Source organism: Schistocerca piceifrons, chromosome 2 (genome assembly GCF_021461385.2).
Source record: "Schistocerca piceifrons isolate TAMUIC-IGC-003096 chromosome 2, iqSchPice1.1, whole genome shotgun sequence".
NCBI classification, from domain to species: Eukaryota; Metazoa; Arthropoda; class Insecta; order Orthoptera; family Acrididae; genus Schistocerca; species Schistocerca piceifrons.
The window spans coordinates 789480411-789497508 of record NC_060139.1 but is presented as its reverse complement, the minus strand read 5'-3'; positions in this window follow the sequence as shown (position 1 = coordinate 789497508).

Here is a 17098-nt window from a genome sequence, read left to right as displayed (position 1 = left end):
TTCGTACTCGTCTGTTCTCTGTTCTGTTTGATCTATCTTACTCAACAGAGCTTTGGACATAATTTTGTAGGTGACTAGAAGCAGAGATTTGTCTCGGTAATTTTGGTGTCTGTTCTGTCACCCTTCTCATATAGCGGATGGGTTACGGCTTTTTTCCATTATTCCGGTATTCTTTTTCTCCCAGCAATCTTTAATAACTTCATAAATGCGATTTTGTCATATGATGAAATGGTTGGAGACCGTGGCTGTTATTTGAAGACAAATGTTGATGGTGATGAGACAGAAACCACCCACAAATTTATTTTAAGATGGTTTATTCAAAAGGTACCGTTACCGGTTCCGAATCATTACGATTCATCTTCAGACGGCTTTCGTGCATTCAGTGACAAATCTGAAGCGCTCAATTATGCAATGATGAGAATGCAGCGAAAACTGCAGACGTTGTCTGCTGGACGAAAACTACGAAAATAAGTACACCAAACCGACATTTCACGGTAGCTAAACAGTAAAAAAAGCAGCACATGTTTTAATGAGAGCATGAAAGCCATCTGACGATGAATCTTAATGATTCAAAACTGGTAACAGTTTCCACTATTCAGCAAGTCGTTGTGTTAGTTCCTCGCAGTTTAGACAATTTTTGAAGTAACCACATCAGTACTAAATCTTGGTTACACAATAAATCACATGAAACTAATTGCTGCCAATTTAATTAAATGTCTAGGGATAAGAGCTACAGACAACTTAAACCGCCGTTCCGATAGAAATTGTTGCTTGGAAAGCGAACCAAAGATTGTGTTTTATTGGAAGAAAGAGTCAACAGCTCCACTAAAGAGTGTGTACAGTACGCTTGTCCTCCTTTTGCTAGAGTATTGCTTTGAGGTATGAGATACTTGCCAGACAGGATTGATGGAGGACATCGAAAACGTTCAAAGAAGGTCAGGTCGTCTTGTATTATACCGAAATAGGGGAGACAGTATAACGTATATGATACGCACGTTGCATGGCAATTAGCAAAACAAAGGCGTTTTCCATAGGGGCGAGATCTGTTCACGAAATTTCAGTCCCAGCTTTCTTCCCCGAAAGCAAACATTTTTTTTGACGCCAATCTGCATAGAGAGAAATGATGATCGGAGTAAAATAAGGGAAATCAGGCTCGCACGGAAATATTTAGGTGTTCTTTTTCCCCGCGTCCTGTTCAATATTGTAACAGTAGAGAAATAGTTCGAAAGTGGTCAGATGAACCATCTGCCAGGTACCTTACGTGAATTGCAAAGTAGTCATGTAGATGTAGGTGTAGATGTAGATAAGCGTCATAAAAGAAGGACCTGTAGGATACAAACGTTAAAAGAAGTTGAATCAGTGCCACATGCGCATGTAAGTGTTAAAATTGTGGAACGTCATGTAGACAACTGGTGGTGCTCTTGCTGTAGGACTTTTTGTTGACGTTCGTCATTTGCATGATGGCGTCGACGCGGCTGGAACAGGGCCGTACAGCATCCCACTGCGGGCGGAGAGAGGAAGTGAGAGCGGACGCCGGTGCAAAGAGGCCGTGACGTAGCGAGCAGGTAGCTTTCAGGTAAACTGGGAGCAAATTTCATTGGGTGCAATTTTAATATATCCAAAGGATCAGCGGTAATTTGCAGCATGTTATTGCTCTATATCGATGTCCCACTTGTAAAGGGACGCTTGCTGATGGTTTCCAGGATTCTTACAACTTGCATCTGCTGTCTTCCTGTTTCACTGTTAACCGTCTGCTCCTCTCCGCTCCGTATTGTCTTACCGAATTAGTTACAATGTACAAATAGGCAACCCAGTCGACATAATTGCAATGCGGCTTGCTATCGCGTCGTTTTGGAAATTTGTGGTAAGTACTGTGGGACTAAACTGCTGAGGTAATCGGTTCCTAGGCTTACGCACTACTTAATTTAACTGAAAATAACTTACGCTAATGACAACACACACACCTATGCCCCAGGGGCATTGCAAATCTGTCGATTGGGTTGCCTAACTGTACCTGCTAACTAACTCGGTAAGACAATACGGAGCGGACTGGAGCAGAGGGTTAAAGTGAAACTGGAAGACCGCACAACCTACAGATGCAAGTTGTAATGGTAAGAATCTTGAACCCATCAGCAAGAATCCTTTAAAGTGGGACATCAATATAGAGCAATAACATGCTGCAAATTACCGCTGGTTCTCTGGATATATGAAAACTGCGCCCAGTGAAATTTGCATCCAAACAGTAATCTATGAAATTTGCTCCCAGTTTACCTGAAACCTACCTGCTCACTACGTCACGGCCTACCTGCGCCGGCGTCCTCGCTCACTTCCTCTCTCCGCCCGCAGTTGGATGCTGTGCGGCCCTGTTCCAGCCTCGGACTCTAACCTCCGACAGAGGGCAGGCGCGCGAACGTTCGCTACAAGACGCCTCAGACCGCACTGTTACCCCGCGCGGCTATCGCATCTTCCCGGACACCTTCGCGTTAGTGAACTTCACGGAAGTACTGACGTTTGTCACGTCACAATCATTCTGCATATTGAGCATGTAATGTGACTTAAAAACCTGGAGATATACTCCCTCCACTGCTATGTGTACGTTTTCGGTACGTCTTGAAATTTTTGGCAATTGTGAAAATGTGGATGAAACTGGAAACAAACCTGTATGTCTAACCCGTTCCCGCGTTGGAAAATATAAAGTGGTGGGAAAAATGTTTCTTAATATTGTTACTTCAAACTAGGAACAATTTGAATAATCATACATCAACCCTCATAGTGCCACTGGGATCAGTGCAACCCCATAAGCACATTGGAAATATGTATCTTCCTTGTTTTCTGAGATATCAGTGCATACTTTTAACATGCGACACTGTCCGCCCCCAGTAGCTGAGTTCAGTCGGCTCTCAGCCGTGGCAGCGTGCGGACGGCCCCGCGCGCCGGCCAGTGCTCCGCTGCAGGCGTTGTTTACTTCCGCGTCGTAGCTTTCAGGCTTGCGTCCGTCCACTGTGAACAACATGTCGAGCGCTTACCGCCGTGCGACCCTTAAAGTTTCCTTCCCAGCTGAACATGCGCGACCTCGTGCACATGAAGTTGAAACGTTCATACGTGAAGAAGTTCGTTTAGATCCTAACCACGTTATCGGAATCCATTTTTCGATCACGAGTAGTGTCGTTCATATTAAAATGACAAACACCGAGGTGTGTGAAGATGTTATTCGCCGCCATGCCAATGGACTTAAGTTCAAATACTCTGATGGTCACGTCGGAGCTGTAACACTTGAACTCGCAGAGTACGGTCAACGCACGATTAGGGTGTTTGAACTACCTTTTGAAGTGCCGAAGGACGAAGTTGTCTCTGCGTTACAACCATACGGTAACGTCATCGGTTACGTAGAGGAAAAATGGCAAACCTTCACGACCTACCATGTCCTTAATGGTGTGCGTCAGGTCAAAATTGAACTGAAAAAACATATTCCATCATACCTGACCATTGGCGGGGTGCGAGCCATTGTCATGTACGACGGCCAACCCCGAACATGTGCGGGTTGTGGACAAGAAGGCCACGTCAGATCCGCCTGCATGCGACGCCGCCTGATCCAGACGCCGGTCGGCGAGGAAGCGTCCCCAGCGGTGATGACTCAGATCCCTGTCACATACGCCAAGGTTGCCCAGGAAGGTAGCACGTCTACACAGAGTATTCCTGCTCCGTTGACGTCGTCTGATCAGGTAGATGCAACCGCTCCTGAGTTTCCTTCTGAGGTGCCCCAGACACCAGATCCTAACCTGCCGAATCATCGCAGCACTGTGACTGAAAATGCTACTGAGATGGACGTTGATCCGGGAGTGGTACCTACTTCTGCTTTCCTTCAGACTGGTCCGGGGTCAGACGAAAGCCACCCGCAATCGGACTCTGAACGACTTGTTCGAAAACAAGAAAGAGAAAGAAACGTAGCCGTACACCCCCTGATGAATCCATTCTACGAATGGATACCGGGGATGCAGACCCGAAGATGGACGACAAACCGATCTTTGATGACCGAAAGGCTGATGCGAAAGACCCGCCACAGGCGACCACTGGCAACGAACACCCCTCCTTACTGACGCCGTCGCCCCCACAGGTCGACATTGAAGAGAGCCTATCCGATGAGACGAAAACTACGTCTCCTCTCCACGTGGATGACGTGCACAGCCGATGCCCTACCGCAGTATCAGTCTCCTGGGCGGACGACGTGGAGATCGAAGGGACTGGGGCGGATGCTGCTGATGATGGGGCACCCCCATCGGTTGCGCCCGCGCCCGCAAACCCTCCACAATAGCAGCCTCTTCAGCGGACCGGCAAGATCGACGACCTCTCGCTCCTGAAGAAGCAGCCCCGCCTGTGCCTGTGGGACTCCAACACCAGCATTATCGTGTCGCAACGATTAACCTCGCGACCATTCGTGCGCCCCACAAACTAGCGCTGCTCCGCGATGTGATTTATGATGCGGACATAGATATTGCGCTTTTACAGGAAGTGCATGTCGCCGATTTTTCACCACCATATGGCTTCACGGTGCATCTTTCTCCCGCTTCGGACACCGGTAGTGGTGTTGCCATCATCTTACGCGAAGGTCTTCCTGCCGAAGATGTCCTATACCTCCCCAGCGGCAGAGGTATGGCCCTTACTCTCTTTGGTGTACGCATCATCAATATTTATGCGCCGTCGGGCTCCAGCTACCGTCGTGAACGCAATGCCTTCTTCACGAATGAAGTCACACCCCTTTTTATGGGACCACACGATGACTGGATCATGGGTGGAGACTTCAACTGCACCCAGCGACCTCAGGATCAATTGCCGCGTCACTCACCATGCGCAGCTCTGGAAACAGTCGTCACGCGGCTACAATTTGTCGATACGTGGAGACATGTTCACGGTGATCTTTTGGGCTTTACGTACCACACTGCGCACTCCTCTAGCCGACTGGATCGCATCTACATCTCGTGATCCCTAATTCAACACACTCGACAGGCTGAAATCTGGCCTGTTGCTTTCTCAGACCATGAGGCTTACTTCTGTGATGTTGTTCTCACAAGACAGGCGGTATGGCACGGACGTGGTTTATGGAAACTGAACACGGCACTTCTTAATTCACCTGACTGTCGACTTCTAATAGAAGACACTTGGATCACATGTAATAGACGCCGACCCACGTATCCGTCTACCATATCCTGGTGGATCCAGTGTGCAAAACCTGCTCTTCGAAAAACTTTAATCCGGTATGGCAAAGATGTTGTCGCCTGGAGGAAGAGCACTATGGACTTTTACTACAGGATCCTACGAGAATGCTCCACGATGCCAGCCTCCCCTGAGCGCCATACAAGGATGAACCAAGCTAAGGCCCAAATCTCCAATCTCATGCGACGGCATTTGGAAGGGGCGATAGTACGATCTCGTACTGCTGATCGCATGCCTCATGAACATCCGTCGATGTACCACATCATCCAAGAACGACAAAATCGACGCCGAAAATCGATTCACGTCCTAACGGATCAAGAAGGGCGTCGCTACGTAACCCAATCTGCCATAGGGAATGTGCTTCACGCCCACTACCGGCAGCTCTACGCCGCAGTTCCACATTCCCCAGAGTTGATCGAGGAAGTCTCACAGCTCAACTTCGGTCGTATCCCAGGAGATGCGGCGATTGACTTGATGTCGGAGGTGACTGATGAGGAAGTCCGCGATGCGATCCGGGCAGGAACCATCAATCGCTCCCCGGGCCCCGACGGTCTTCCCCTCGAATTTTATCGCACCTTCCGTGATTTGTTAGAGTCCACCTTCACCTCCATCTGTCGGGAACTGATGTCTCCGGAAGTACCTGTGCCGGACGCTTTCATGGAAGGAATTATTATTCCTGTACATAAACCGCACGGTGGCAACAATATCAGTGATTATCGGCCCCTCACCCTCCTTAACAGTGATATGAAAATCTTCACTCGCCTTTTGGCAGCACGACTTAAAAACGTTGCCCGCTATGTTGTGTCGCCAGACCAAGCATCTTTGGGAGGCGACAACAATATTCGCACGGCTTTATGCCGCTACAGGGATATGATCGCCGTTACCCAGGCACAACGCCTCTCTGGGGCACTTGCGTCTTTGGACTTCAGTCAAGCTTTTGATAGGGTTGACCATTCGTTCCTTACGGCCGTTCTCCACCATATGGGTTTCCCGGTCGCCGTTATCACGGTAGTGATGCGCCTTCTGCGGGGTGCCTCATCCAGGATTCTGTACAATGGCAGACTCACTCCACCGATAATAATAGGTCGATAAGTACGTCAAGGTTGCCCTCTATCAGCAATTTTGTACGCCTTTTCCTTGGAATCCTTGCTATGTGGACTAAGACAACGTTTGGTAGGGTTGTCCATAGATCGCTACCGATTCTGTTGCACGGCCTATGCTGACGATGTCGTCATCTGTTTACGTAATGCCGACGAAGTTCGAGCTGTTTTGACGTGGGTGGCGACTTATGGTGAGGCGTCGGGTAGCTCTTTAAACGTACGTAAGTCACAAGTTATGTTCATTGGCACGGGACTTCCCGTGGAGTGCGTTACACCTCTCACCACCGTTGATACCATTCGTTGTTTGGGAATAGATTTTTCATCTGATCTCCGGCGTTCAGCCACCATCAACTGCCGACGCCTCCTTTTAATGATCAGAGCAGGTCTTATGGACCATCGCCTTCGATCCCTAGATATTCTCCAACGAGCTCGATATGTCAATACATATATCGCATCCCGAGTTCCCCATGTAGCGCAAGTTCTACCTTTCCCGCTTACTGTGGCACGTCGCATGTTGGCAGCGATGGCATCTTTCGTCAGCTCTGGGATGTTGTTCAAAATTAGCTATGCGACCCTTACTCTTCCCCGTGAACGAGGTGGGATAGGTCTGTTTCACGTGCCGGATAGAGCTCGCGCCCTATTTATCAGCTCCCAGATGACGGTATGGACACGTTGCCCAACGAGCCTCACTGGTCTCCTCCTGTCGGCATACTCGCCGGTCTCACTGTCAGCCCCAGTGATCATCTCGGATGTTCCAGCCCAGTTCCATTATATACGGTACTTCTTTCTGGAACTCAGTTATCTACGCCTCACCTTACCAAGACAGCTTTTGCTCAAGACGAAGGCAGTATACAATGTCCTCCAATTAGGTCGTCCACCTAACCCGACTGAACAAAAGTTCCCCCAGGTTGACTGGCGTCATGTATGGCGCGCGGTGTTCGCCTGTTACCTTGACACGAATGTTCAATCTGTCTGGTACATAACTGTCAATGGTAAGCAAATCAACCAATTTCGCCTTCATCGTATCCACCTCGCCCAATCACCTCTATGCTCCACGTGTGGAGTGCCAGACAATGATGAACATCGGTTTGTTTGCGGACCGGCGGCGGAGGTTTGGCACTTGGTTCGACGTATTGTGGCTTTTCTAACGCGGGACATTCCGGATCGGATTACTCCCCTTTCATTATTATTTCCGGAACGTGACTATTTTCCTCGGACAAAGACCAATGCTGTGAATTGGATTCGCGGACATGCCATTCACTACTTATTTGGACAAACTGTAGACTCTGCACTCGATTTTTGGACATACCTCAATGACCGTCATTATGTCGTTGTCCGTCACCCAAAATACAGACAATTTTTCTCGAACTTCCTTGGGAGTGCTTTCCACGAGCCGCCTCGCAGCTGGAACGTGTTAAGCCAAGAGAGAAGAAGGTTTCCTGTTTGAACCAATGAACATTTCTGAACAATTGACCGGAACACATCAATTTCGAGAAGACGTGACTCAACATATTACCAGCGGGGCGCAGAAGGCCTCTGATCAATTACACCAAAAAAAAAAAAAATAAAAATAAAAATAAAAAATAAATAAATAAATATGAAACAAAAAAAAATTAAATTAAAATTCAGAAAAAGGAAGATTATGTTTTGTTTTTCAGGATAGCCCTAACCTTGATTTCCCATATTTCCCCTGGTATATAGGCAGCTCTCTGGGGTAGGTTTAGTCAGGAGCCAACGCCTGAAGTGGCCCAGATTTTTTTTTTGTTATAGGATGAAAAGTGGCGGTGGCACTTGTTTTTTTAGTTCCATTAAAAAAATAAAAAAATAAAAAAAAATAAAAATAAAAAGAAAGGTCCTCGGTTTAAGTCTTCCCGTGAGTGAAAATTTTACCTTCTTTATTTTCGCAAAGTTATGATAAAAAAAAACAAAGAAAAAAAACAAAAAAAAAGTTAAAAAAGAAATATAAAAAAAACAAAAAAAAAGAATAAAAAAAAGTGGTCAGCGCGACAGACTGTCAATCCAAAGGGCCCGCGTTCGATTCCCGGCTGGGTCGGAGATTTTCTCCGCTCAGGGACTGGGTGTTGTGTTGTCCTAATCATCATCATTTCATCCCCATCGACGCGCAAGTCGCCGAAGTGGCGTCAAATCGAAAGACTTGCACCAGGCGAACGGTCTACCCGACGGGAGGCCCTCGTCACACGACATTTCATTACATGCGACACTAAAATTCGACACAGCTATGGAGCGTGATGGCTGCCCCAAGGGAAACACGTCAAAAACATGGAGATAACATTTTTAATGAAATAAGCGAATTCAAAAACTCAGAATTCTTCAACAGTCTTAAGCCAGTTCTAACTCAATAGATTCAGGATATGTAAATGTAAATAATTGACTGCAAATCTGTCAGTACCAAGAATATCGATACAAAACCTCGATAATCGATACAGACTCACTTGCTACAATCCACCATCTTGTGTTGTGTGCATAACGTCGAAGCAATTTGTGCAGCGAATTACGTTGGCAATCAGCGACAAAATACAATGTGCAATAGCGTAATGTCAATCAACCGCTCCGCCATAACACCAGTGATGCAAGTGAAGCAGCAAGATGATGACATCGTACGTGATTAACTGTCATAAAAGCCTTTCACACTATTTTCGTAACACATAACCGTTGCAAATCTATCTGCATTCTATACAGACTGTGATATCATACATAGTCAACCACAACGAAGAAAACCAGCAGAAGACATCACTGATTTCGATTTCTAACCATACATTGTCCCCCTCCTCCCGCCCGTCGTCCCCCCCCCCCTCCCCAAATGCACACCAGCCGCTACAGTAACAAACAATGGACAAAGAATTCTAGATTAATCTAGTTCAAGACTGTTTAACTTTAAGTAACATTTCTATGTATGTATGTATGTATGTATGTATGTAGTTATGTATAAACGCCTGAAGATGAACAGACTATGTTCGAAACCCTTTGTATCATGTTAGATTAAGCATAAAATAAAAAAGTGACTGGTAGCAGAAACTATAAATACAAGAACAATCGTAACAATTTACTTAATATAACTACACAGAAATTATGTAAAGAAATTCCTTTTTTACTTAAGAATAATGAAATAAACTTACTGAGGCAGTTAAAACACCGGAAGGAATTATTACCAAAACGCCTCATTAGAGGTTTTATTCTTTTACTTCACACAAACTCAGCCAGATCGGCGTATCTTTATTTCAAGATCACCATTTTATTTCGAAGCCCTGAAGTTAACTGATTTGACAAATTAAAAAAGTTAGCATCAAAAACCTGGAATTAAATAACTTGGTGGAAGCATCAACGAATTAAAATTTTAATGTCTTAAAACCTTGGAATTAAATGATTTGATAAAAGAATTATTCAAACACAAGACACCGAAATGTGAGGTGAATACAATCATGCAGTGCTTTAATCACCTGTTTATAGTATACCAAGCTCAGTGCGAAGCAACACTAATTTTGTCACCAGGACGGACGCCGACACAACGGATCGAGATAAAAACGGCCAGGGCCGCCTGCCAAAGCAAGCTAACGACCGCCCGGGTTACACAGGGCATTACAGAAATCTGTAACACATTAAAACTAAAATTAGATTACACACTTACTGGGCAAATAACCCATAAAAGCCACGCTAGAGCTGCGTGGTAGTAAAAGAAACCAGTGCATTTGTTTAGCACTTCTCAGTACCGAATGCGTAAAATTTGGATTAGTATAACTTTGGTTTGATTTTAATTCGTTAAGTAAAACTCATAGATTATTTCATAACGTACCAGACTATCGTAAGCTTAAATAGCCACTTTGAAGTTTAACAAATAGAACCAAGATTGTGACTACGGGCCGGCTGGAGTGTCCGAGCGGTTCTAGGCGCTACAGTCTGGAACCGCACGACCGCTACGGTCGCAGGATCGAATCCTGCCTCGAGCATGGATGTGTGTGATGTACTTAGGTTAGTTAGGTTTAAGTAGTTCTAAGTTCTAGAGGACGGATGACCTCAGAAGTTAAGTCCCATAGTGCTCAGTGCCATTTTTTTTTTTTTTTTTTTTTTTTTTTTTTTGTAACTACGGCTTGGAAGAAATTTCGGGAAGCCGCTAGTATTAAGGCAAATAGGTTAGAATTATCCAGTCTACAATTAATGGCTGTTATAACAAAATAAACAGTGGAGAGCAGGAAGTTGAACTCTCGATTACGCTTACAATTAAAATGGCAGTCCACTCTTAAAATGGCAGTCCAGTCACATCCATGAGCTCACGATGTAACAAGCGCCGGGTGTGCTTAATCACTGTGATTCCTTAGGGCAAAAATGGTTCAAATAGCTCTGCGCACTATGGGACTTAACATGCCCGAGGCAGGATTCGAACCTGCGACCGTAGCGGTCGCGCGGTTCCAGACTCAAGCGCCTAGAACCGCTTGGCCACACCGGCCGGCTTCGTATGGCACCTGACACAATCAATATAGGAAGCTTCAAACAGAACTTCACGAAACTCGAAATTATTAAGTACAGCTCACTGTAATAGGGCAACCATAGCCCTTATCGCAGTGCCATCGCAAATAGCAGGGAATTTTAAGCTCACGATCTCACTCGGGAATTTCACTTCTATTTGGTTTTAGCCTTGACCGTAAGCTAACATTCTCCCTTTCTTTTTTTGGGGAACATCTGAAAACAAATCTAACTCCATTGTACAGCTCAGCTTTATGGACGGAGACACAAAAACTATGCAGAAATTAACGACCGCAAACACTCGCATAGAACGCAAAAGTCAAACCGTATTAAAAGCATTGCAGGAAAGTTCAGATAGAAGCTCCACTGCATGGCACCAAAAGACCACAACGTGGAACAGAGTCTAAAACTGTTCACCAAATGCCTAATAACACCTCGTAACTAGCAAGAAATAACAAGAAATGCAAGGTTCAGATGGTCTATCACTTCACGACTTGTAGCTTGTGTTCAACTCACACTGGCCAGCAGAAACGCGCTCCTGCCCCAACAAGACCACAGCTCTCAACAACCACGGACACACCACTGCGCCTCACACCGCTTTTCCTGTCAGCCCTCGCTGTTCGGAGCACTCTCGTCCCGCCTCCGAGCCGCACTTCCACAAAGACCGCGCAGTCGAGAGGTCGACGTGAGCTACAAGCTCACCTTCAAAGACATTATCTTCAAAATATATTAATTTCTTTCTCTGAGTCAATTGCATCCAATGATGTTTTGTTCATTTTTATATCTAAAACTTAGTAAATTTTATTCATGATTTTTGTACTTCCATTGGGGTCAAACTGTAAGGTAGACCGTCACACCAAGTTGTCGGGCTGTTTGGCACGCGACAATCACTTTGATACCCTACCACTGTCCGGCGCGTCTCCAGACACGTTCTCGGCATGGAATGTCATTGACTGGGGTAGAATTTTCTTCAAATTGAGCCCCGGTATCCAGCCAAGACGTGTCTGGAGATGCCCCGGAAAGCAAGATAATGCCCGTCCACACTCGGAGAAAGTTTCTACTGCTTGCCTTAGTACACACGCGCGCGCGCGCGCGCGTGTGTGTGTGTGTGTGTGTGTGTGTAAGTTAAAGAAACGTTTTGGAGGGGAAAAAAGCGGACTTGTATACATCAAGATCTTTTATGGTAAGCTCTTACTAAGCAAAGAAGAAAAGACTGGACGAAAAAAAAAAGTTAATTTTAACGAAACCGGACACGAGTTGAAGTGTACCATAATACACTACAAGGGAAAAAAAATAAATACATTTCGTCATAACACAAATCATATTTATGGTTATTGTGCGGTGCATTGTACTTTCCAAGATGTTTCTTTAACTTTTCCATAAGCAACCTCAACATTTCCTATAACCCTTCATGCTGCCAGATGTTTTCATTTCTCCTTTAGCTGTTATTACATTGCCATTTGCTCCTTCGGTTATATCAAGTTTTAGGCATCTGTATTCCCTTTTGCCGGCCTCACATGTATATTTTCTTCCATCATGAAACAACGAGCGTTTTCTTTCCTTTTTTCAGATTTTTGCTTAACGATATGCACATTCATTACGATATAAATGATAGGATACTGGATCGCTAAATTACAATAATATTGAGCAGTTCTTTACAACACACTATGTGTTTTAAACTGCGGTGTGCAGATCATTACTGCTGCCTCATAACTTCCACGTGCATTCACAACTGGGCACAGATCCAATGATCTTTCTTGCCAAGATAGCGTTTTGCAAGCATGATGACAATCAGATGAAACTTTTGTCGTTTGAAGGCGCGCATTATCTCGCTGAAATGCAAGCCCAGGTCGGCTTGCGATGAAGGGTGACAAAAAACGGGTCGGAAGCCTCAAAACGAAATACCCTCTTTCTGCCCAGGTCTCTGGATTTTCCGTCATACTGAACGAAATTTAACACTGGGAACTACATTGCTTTTTTATTAAATAAACTTCTTTTCTTTTCAAGGTAAAGATTCTTAGTTTCCGCTAAATTGTCTTAGGGAGTAGTTGCGCCACTTGCTATATTTTGTTTACTCTGCAGGATATTATATTGTTCCGTGATTTATTATATAAGAGAGGCTTTCAATAAGTAATGCAATACATTTTTTTCTTCCGTCAATTTCGCTTGAAAAAATGGTTGTGGGAAATCGTGGAATATTCTCGCTTTTCTTTCTCGCCACGAGTTCCTCCCCTGTACCGACGTCTTCATTTCAGAGTAACACTTGCAACCTTCGTCCTCAATTATCTGCAGGATGTTTTCCAGTATCTACAGATTTTGCCCTCCACACCTCCCTCTAGTGCCATGGAAGTCCCTGATGTCTTAACAGACGTCCTGTCATCCTTTCCCGCCAGTGTTTTCCACATATTTCTTCCCTATCCGATTTTGCGCAGAACCTCCTCATTCCTTACCTTACCAGTCCATCTTATTTTCAACATTTTCAACATCTCAAATGCTTCGATCATCTTCTGTTCCGGTTTTCCCACAATCCATGTCTCACTACCATGGGAGCTACGTGGACCGTGACAAGACGCCCCAGACCACGCGGCTACCCCGAGCGGCCCATTCAGAAGATCATAAAATTCTTCTTCACTTACACTCAGGTTAGCAACGTTATCAGCGGATCATGCCATTGATACCCTTTCTCCTTGAATTTTTAATTCCACTCCTGAACCTTTCTTTTATTTTCATCATTGCTTCTTCGATGTACACACCGACCAGTAGGGGTGAAAGACTACATCCCTGTCTTACACCCTTTTTAATCCGAGCATTTCGTTCTTTATCGTCCACTCTTACTATTCGCTCTTGGCTGTTGTACATATTGTATATTACCCCTCTCTCCCTTTAACTTACCCCAATTTTTCTCAGAATTTCGAACATCTTGCACCATTTTACATTCTCGAACTCTTTTTTCCAGGTCGACCGATCCTTTGACATTGTCTTGATTTTTCTTTAGTCTTGCTTCCATCATCAACCACAACGTCAGAATGGCTTCTCTCGTGCCTTTATCTTTCCTAAAGCCAAACTGATTGTCATCTAACACATCCTCAGTTTTCTTTTCCATTCTCCAGTGTATTATTCTTGTCAGCAACTTGGAGGCATGAGCTGTTAAGCTGTTTGTGCGATAATTCTCACACTTGTCAGCTCTTGTAGTCTTTGGAATTGTGTGGAAGATATTTTTCCGATAGTCGGACGATATATTGCCAGACCTACACATTCTACACATCAAAGTGAATAGTCGTTTTGTTGCCACCTCCCCTTATCATTTAAGAACGTAATGATGGACTGTTACAGATCCCTTCTGCCTTATTTGCTCTTAAGTCCTCCAAAGCTCTCTTCTATATCGACTCTTGTTTCTTCTTCCATCACATCAGACAAATCTTCCTCCTCATAGAGTCCTTCAGTGTACTCTTTCCACCTATCTTCTCTCTCCTCTGCTTTCGACAATGGACTTACGGTTGCACTCTTAATGTTACCGCCCTTGTTCTTAAATTGTTTTGACTTTCGTATTTACTGAGTCAGTCTTTCCGACTATTATGTCGTTCTCGATTCCCTCACATTTTTATGCACCCATTCGGTCTTAGTTTCCCTGCACTTCCTATTTATTTCATTCCTCAGCGACTTGTATTTCTGTACTCCTGAACTTCCCTGAATATTTTTGTACTTCCTCCTGTGATCGGTCAACTAAAATATTTCTTCTGTTACCCATGGTTTCTTCGCAGTTACCTTCTTTGTATCTATGTTTTTCTTTCCAGTTTCTGTGATTGCCCTTTTTTGAGATATCCCTTGCTCTTAAACTATAATGCCTACTGGACTGTTCTTTTTTGCTATATCTACAGCTTAGAGAACTTCAAGCTGAACACGTCATTCCTTAGTACGAGTACTTCCGTATTCCACTTCTTTGCGTATTGATTCTTCCCACCTAATCTCTTAAATTTCAGCCTACTCTTCTACTACATTGTAATCTGAGTCTTTATCTGTTCCTGAGTACACGTTACAATCCAGAATCTGATTTTGGAGTGACTGCCTGACAATGATGTAATGCAACTGAAATCTTCGCATATCACATGGCCTTTTCCAATTATACCTCTTCCTCTTGTGATTCTTGAACAAAGTATTCGCTATTGCTAGTTGAAATATATTACAGAACTCAATTAGTCTTTCTTCTCTCTCATTCCTTGTCCCAAGCCCACATTCTTCTGTAACCTTTTCTTCTACTCCTACTGCAAATGCATTTCAGTCGCTCATGACTATTAGGATTTCATCTTCTTTTGCATATTGTGTTATTCTTTCATTATCCTCGTATACTTCCTGTACCTCTTCATCTTCAGCCTGCGACGTCGGCATGTATACCTGAACTATCGTTGTCGATGTTGGTTTGCTGTAGATTCTGATAAGAATAACCCTATCACTGAACTGTTCACAGTAACACACTCTCTGCCCTAGCTTTCTATTCATAACGAATCCTACTCCCGTTATACCATTTCCTGCTGCTGTTGATATTACCCTATACTTTTCTGACCAGAAATCCTTGCCTTCTTTCCATTTCACTTCACTTACACCTCCTATATCCAGATTGAGCCTTTGGATTTCCCTTTTCAGATTTTCTAGCTTTCCTACCACGTTCAAGCTTCTGACATTCCACGTCTCGACTCGTAGAACGTTATCCTTTCGTTGATTATTCAGTCTTTTTCTGATGGTCACCTCCCCCTTGGCAATTCCCTCCCGGAGATCCGAATGGGGGACTAGGGGACTATTCCGAAATTTTTTGCCAATGGAGGGATCATCATGGCACTTTTTCAATTAGGAGCCACATGTCCTGTGGATACACGTTCTGTGTCTTTAATTCAGTGGTTTCCATTGCCTTCTGCATCCTCATGCTTTTGATCATTGCTCATTCTTCCGCCTTTAGGAACATTTTCCCACCCCAAGGGTAATTGAGTGCCCTAAACCTCTGTCTGCTCCTCCCCCCTCTTTGACAAGACCGTTGACGGTGGCTTCTTATGCCGGAAGCCATCGGCCGCCAATGCAGATTATTTGTCAAAATTTAAGTGATTGCGGGTATGGAAACCAGGACAGAGGATGTTTCCATTATGAATCAAAGACGCTAACCCTTTTTTTGGTGTGTTCGTTAATTCGTTGCGTTTGGTCTGGGCGGACGTCATAGGACATCCGTCCAAGTTAATCGTTGATTCCTTTACTCAGTTATTTTTATTACAGAGGGTCAGCGCCTCTCTGACCGAGCCCAGATAAGTTCCTTCAGTTCCGGTAGGTAGTGGCGCTACACTTAACCTTGAAAATGGTGTCTGTGAAGCAGGTGTGTTTCAAGCAGTGAGGTGTCGTTGAGTTTCTTTTCATGGAAAATCAGGGTATCGCAGATATTCACAGTCGGCTGAAGAATGTCTACGGAGACCTGGCAGTGAACAAAGTCACGGTGAGACGTTGGGCGAAGTGTCTGTCATTATCGCAACAAGGACGCGCAAACTTGTTCGATCTCCCGGCAACCGGTCGGCCGCACACAGCTGTGACTCCTGCAACGTCTTCAATATGTTTGCCACTAGAAAAATGCAAACGAATTTCTCCTTCTCCATGACAACGCATGCCTGTGCACCCGACAGGAGCTCACAAAACTTCATTGGACTTCTCTTCTTCATCCTTCCTACAGCCCGGATGTCGCACCTTCTGATTTCCATCTGTTTGACCCACTGATGGATGCACTCCGCGGTAAGCGGTACTTGGATGTAGGGGAGTTATTGATGCAGCAAGTTGTTGGGTCCGACGTCGATCAGTGGTGTGGTATCTTGCGGCATGCAGGCCCACCCACTAAGGTGGAGTAACGCATTCGCTCTGAAAGGAGATTATGTCGGAAAATAGGGCTTTGTAGCAAAAAAAAACAACTTGCTTTCAGAAACAAAGTGCTACATTTTCAAATAACTTCCGGGAATTCAGCCAGGTAACACTTTCAGCGACCGCCGATATTTCGGCGGGAGAACACCCCGCCATTTTCAAGGCAAACTGCAACGGACAGGTGACGTACATGCAAATTTAAAACCTCGGTTCTCGGACTGAGGCAGGAAAGATAACACAGACTCTGAACACTAGCGCCACCAAGGATGATCAAAGTCAGCGCTATCGATAGTGAGACTACGAATTCGCGTGCCGGCCGGTGTGGCCGAGCGGTTCTAGGCACTTCATTCTGGAACCGCGCGATCGCTACCGTCGCATGTTCGAATCCTGCCTTGGACATGGATGTGTGTGATGTCCTTAGG